Below are 6,366 nucleotides of genomic sequence, written 5' to 3'. Positions count from 1 at the left end.
GCTAACTACCTCCAACTTTGTTCAGCTGTGCAGAATTACGTCCCTTTTGAATCAAAAAAAGAAAGAAACAGAGAGAGAGAGATCTACCACGCCTAACCTGGGAGTGTCACCTTTGGCACACCAAACAGAGCTCTCAGGCCACACTCATCTCAGGCCTCTAAGGCTCCATCAAAAACAGACAGTCCACTTAATCTAGAGTCATAGTATAACAAGAAAAAGCACCACAGTGAAGAAACCAAATATCTCCAATATGCCAAATAACAAACACAAAAACCGAGGTAATAAAAACAAGGAAGTCACCATGACGCACCCAAATGAAAAAGACACCCCAATTCAAGATTATGAAGATGATGAGATAGAAGAAATGCAAGAAGCAGATCTCAAAAAATTGATAAGAACATTAAGAAGTTCTCAAAAACAAATTCTTGAACTACAGAAATCCTTAATGGACAAGATAGAAAATCTCTCTCGTGAAAATGAAATATTAAGGAGGAATCAAAATGAAATGAAACAACTAGTACAACAGGAAACTGGGATAGTGACGAGAAATCATAATGAAGTGAAGAATTCAATAGATCAAACAAAAAACACAATAGAGAGCCTTACAAACGGAATGGGTGAAGCAGAAGAGAGAATATCGGACTTAGAAGACAGAGAACAGGAAAGGATACAGTTAGACCAAAGAAAAGAAGAGGAAATTAGAAATCTAATACATATTGTCAGGAATCTTCAGGATACTATTAAAAAAACCCAACATTCAGGTTCTAGGAGTTCCTGAAGGCATGGAGAGAGAGAAAGGATTAGAAGGCCTTTTTAGTGAGATATTAGCAGAAAATTTCCCAGGTTTGGAGAAGGACAGAGACATCCTAGTACAGGAAGCTCACAGAACCCTTAATAAACACGACCAAAAGAGATCCTCACCACGACACGTTGTAATTAAAGTCTCCACAGTGAAACATAAAGAAAAGATCCTAAAATGTGCAAGAGAGAAACATCAGATTACTCTCAGAGGATCTCCTATCAGACTCACAGCTGACTTCTCATCAGAAACTCTACAAGCTAGGAGGGAATGGTGAGATATAGCCCAGGTACTAAGAGAGAACAACTGCCAGCCCAGAATATTATATCCTGCAAAGCTCTCATTTGTGAATGAAGGTGAAATAAAGACTTTTCATAGCAAACAGAAATTGAAAGAATTTGTTGCCACTCGTCCAGCCCTGCAAAAGATGCTTAAAGATGTGTTACACACAGAAACACAGAAACACGGTCATCAATATGAAAGAAGGTAAAGGAAGGAAACCTCACAGCAAAAGATCACAGGGAATTCAAAGCATGTATTAGAACTTATCTTTCACAAATGGCAGGGCAAAGTTGCCACTTATCATTAGTCACATTGAACGTGAATGGCCTGAACTGTCCAGTTAAAAGACACCGATTGGCTGATTGGGTTAAGGAACAAAACCCATCTATTTGATGCTTACAAGAAACACATCTTTCCAACAAAGATCCATACAGACTGAAAGTGAAAGACTGGAAAAAGATATACCATGCCAACAGAAATGAAAAAAGAGTGGGCGTAGCCATCTTAATATCAGACAACATAAACTTTACCACAAAAACTGTTAAGAGAGACAAAGAGGGACACTATATAATGATGAAGGGATCAATACAACAAGAAGATACAACAATTATCAATGTATATGCACCTAACTACAGGGCACCGGTTTATCTAAAAGATTTGTTAAGGGACTTAAAGGGAGACTTAGACCCCAATACAATAGTACTGGGGGACTTCAATACTCCACTCTCAGAAATAGACAGATCAATAGGACAGAAGATCAACAAGGATACAGTAGATTTAAATGACACTATAGCCCAAATGGATCTAACAGATATCTACAGAACTTTCAATCCTACAGCTAAAGATTTTACATTCTCAGCAGTACATGGAACCTTCTTTAGGATTGAACACATACTAGGCCATAAAGCAAGTATCAGCAAATTCAAAAGAATTAGAATCATACCATGCAGCTTCTCAGACCATAAAGGAATGAAGTTGGAAATTAGCAACTCAGGAATCCCTAGAGCATACGCAAACACATGGAGATTGAACAACATGCTCCTGAATGAACAATGGGTCACAGAAGAAATCAAAGGAGAAATCAAAAATTTTCTGGAAGTAAATTAGGATAACAGCACAACATACCAAAACTTATGGGATGCAGCAAAAGCAGTGTTAAGAGGAAAATTTATATCAATAGGTGCCTACATCAAGAAATTGGAAAGGCACCAAATAGATGAGCTTTCAATTCACCTCAAGGATCTAGAAAATCTACAGCAAACCAGACCCAAATCTAGTAGCAGAAGAGAAATAATTAAAATCAGAGAAGAAATCAACAGGATTGAATAAAAAAAAATTACAAAAAATCAGCCAAACGAGGAGCTGGTTTTTTGAAAAAATAAACAAAATTGACACCCCATTGGCCCAACTAACTAAAAAAAGAAGAGAAAAGACCCAAATCAATAAAATCAGAGATGAAAAAGGAAACGTAACAACAGACACCACAGAAAGAAAAAGAATCATCAGAAATTACTACAAGGACTTGTATGCCAGCAAACACGGAAACCTATCAGAAATGGATAGATTCCTGGACACATGCAACCTACCTAAATTGAACCAGGAAGACATCGAAAACCTAAACAGACCCATAACTGAGACACAAATTGAAACAGTAATAAAGGCCCTCCCAACAAAGAAAAGCCCAGGACCAGATGGATTCACTGCTGAATTCTATCAGACATTTAAAGAAGACTGACTCCAATTCTTCTCAAACTATCCAGAACAATCAAAAAAGAGGGAGTCCTCCCAAATGCTTTCTGTGAAGCCAGCATCACCTTAATTCCTAAGCTGGGAAAAGATGCAGCATTGAAAGAGAATTACAGACCAATATCCCTGATGAACATAGATGCAAAAATCCTCAATAAAATTCTCACCAATAGAATGCAACAACACATCAGAAAGATCATCCACCCAGACCAAGTGGGATTTATCCCTGGTATGCAGGGATGGTTTAATGTGCACAAAACATTCAATGTGATACACCACATTAAGACACTGCAGAAGAAAAACCATATGATTATCTCAATAGATGCCGAGAAAGCATTCGATAAAATACAACACCCGTTCATGATGAAAACTCTAAGCAAACTGGGTTTCGAAGGAACATTCCTCAATACAATCAAAGCAATCTATGAAAAACCCACAGCCAACATCCTATTGAATGGGGAAAAGTTGGAAGCATTTCCACTGAGATCTGGTACCAGACAGGGATGCCCACTCTCACCACTGCTATGCAATATAGTTCTGGAAGTTCTAGCCAGAGCTATTAGGCAAGAAAAAGAAATTAAAAGGACACAAATTGGGAAGGAAGAACTCAAATTATCCCTCTTTGTAGAATATATGAGTCTTGATTTAGGGGATCCCAAGAACTCTACTAAGAGACTATTGGAACTCATAGAAGATTTTGGCAAAAGAGCAGGGTATAAAATCAATGCACAAAAATCAACAGCCTTTGTATACACAGACAATGCCATGGCTGAGGAAGAACTTCTAAGATCAATCACATTCACAATAGCTACAAAAACAATCAAATAGCTTGGAATAAACTTAACCAAGGAAGGTAAAGATCTCTACGATGAGAATTACAAAACCTTAAAGAAAGAAATAGAAGAGGATACCAAGAAATGGAAAAATCTTCCATGCTCATGGATTGGAAGAATCAATATCATCAAAATGTCCATTCTCCCAAAAGCAATTTATAGATTCAATGCAATCCCAATCAAGATACCGAAGACCTTCTTCTCAGATCTGGAAAAATGATGCTGAAATTTATATGGAGACACAGGAGACCTCGAATAGCTAAAACAAACTTGTACAACAAAAACAAATCCGGAGGCATCACAATACCAGATTTCAGGACATACTACAGGGCAGTTGTAATCAAAACAGCATGGTACTGGTACAGAAACAGATGGATAGACCAATGGAACAGAATTGAAACACCAGAAATCAACCCAAACATCTACAGCCAACTTATATTTGATCAAGGAACTAAAACCAATTCCTGGAGCAAGGACAGTCTATGCAATAAATGGTGCTGGGAAAACTGGATTTCCGCGTGCAGAAGCATAAAGCAAGACCCCTACCTTACACCTTACACAAAAATCCACTCAATATGGATTAAAGACCTAAATCTACAACCTGACACCATCAAGTTATTAGAGAACATTGGAGAAACCCTTTAAGATATTGGCACAGGCAAAGAATTTCTGGAAAAGACCCGGGAGGCACAGGCAGTCAAAGCCAAAATCAACTACTGGGATTGCCTCAAATTGAGAAGTTTCTGTACTGCAAAAGAAACAGTCAGGAGAGTGAAGAGACAACCGACAGAATGGGAAAAAATATTTGCAAACTATGCAACAGATAAAGGGTTAATAAACAAGAAACTCCACAACAACAAAACAAACAACCCACTTAAGAGATGGGCCAAGGACCTCAATAGACATTTTTCAAAAGAGGAAATCCAAATGGCCAACAGGCACATGAAAAAATGCTCAAGTTCATTAGCAATCAGGGAAATGCAAATCAAAACCACAATGAGGTTTCACCTCACCCAGGTTAGAATGGCTCACATACAGAAATCTACCAACAACAGATGCTGGTGAGGATGTGGGGAAAAAGGGACACTAACCCACTGTTGGTGGGAATGCAAACTGGTCAAGCCACTATGGAAGTCAGTCTGGAGATTCCTCAGAAACCTGAAGATAACCCTACCATTCTACCCAGCCTTCCCACTCCTTGGAATTTACCTAAAGGAATTTAAATTGGCAAACAAAAAAGCGGTCTGCACCCTAATGTTTATTGCAGCACAATTCACAATAGCCAAGACCTGGAACCAACCTAAATGTCCATCAACGGTAGACTGGATAAAGAAATTATGGGATATGTACTCTTTAGAATACTATACCGCAGTAAGAAAAAATGAAATCTAGTCATTTGCAACAAAATGGAGGAATCTGGAACACATCATGCTGAGTGAAATAAGCCAGTCTCAAAGGGACAAATACCATATGTTCTCCCTGATTGGTGATAACTGACTGAACACCAAAAAGGAAACCTGTTGAAGTGAAATTGACACTATGAGAAACGGTGACTTGATCAGCATAGCCCTGATTGTTAATGAACAACTTAATACATTATCCCTCTTAGTAGTTTTTTTGTCTGTTCTACTTAATATGACTGGTTTAATTCTGTAATTAATACACAGTTATTCTTAAGTGTTGAAATTTAACTGAAATGTGATCCCTGTTAAACAAGTGTGGGAATAAGAGAGGGAAGAGATGTACAATTTGGGACATGCTCAAGCTGACTTGCCCCAAATGGTAGAGTTAGAAACATACCAGGGGTCTCCAATTCAAACCCATCAAGGTGGCATGTACCAATGCCATCTCACTAGTCCAAGTGATCAATTTCAGTTCACAATTGATTATAATGAAAGGACTAAGAGTCAAAGGGAGCACATAAATAAGTCTAGTACCTGCTAATACTAAGCGATAGAATAAATAAAGGGGAGAGTGATCCAACATGGGAAGCGAGATACTCAGCAGACTCATAGAATGGCGGATGTCCTAAACAGCACTCTCACCTCAGAATCAGCCCTAAAGGCATTCCGATCTGGCTGAAAAGCCCATGAGAGTATTTCAGGCATGGAAAGCCAAGGCACTCTGGCAAAAAAAAAAAAAAAAAAAAAAAAAAAAAAAAAAAAAAAAAAAAACTAAATGAAAGATCTCTGTGCGTGAGATCCCAGTGGAAAGAACAGGTCTTCAAAGAAGGAGGTACCTTTCTCTGAAGGGAGGAGAGAACCTCCACTTTGACTATGACCTTGTCTAAACAAGATAAGAGTCGGAGAACTCAAGGGGCTTCCATAGCCTTGGAAACTCATGACTGGTGCATAGGGAGATTACTGATGCCATAAACAGTAGTGTCAATTTGTAAAGTCAGCAACAGGAGTCACTGTGCACTTACTCCTCATGTAGGATCTCTGTCCTTAATGTGCTGTGCATTGAGATTTAATGCTATAATGAGTACTCAAACAGTATATTTCACTTTGTGTTTCTATGGGGGTGCAAACTGTTGAAATCTTTACTTAATGTATACTAAACTGATCTTCTGTTAAAAAAAAAGAAGAAATTATCAATTCCCAACTTGACTCTCACTGGGATTAAACATGACAATAGGTCTGATCTGATTTCATCATCATTTAAAAAATCACCTATTATTTTTCACTTTATGTTTCTGTGTGGGTG

This window comes from Oryctolagus cuniculus, chromosome Y (assembly GCF_051225735.1).
Source record: "Oryctolagus cuniculus isolate XC-2025 breed Fujian yellow rabbit chromosome Y, ASM5122573v1, whole genome shotgun sequence".
Classification (NCBI taxonomy): domain Eukaryota; kingdom Metazoa; phylum Chordata; class Mammalia; order Lagomorpha; family Leporidae; genus Oryctolagus; species Oryctolagus cuniculus.
The sequence above is the reverse complement of the archived record's forward strand: the minus strand, read 5'-3'. Positions refer to the sequence as shown.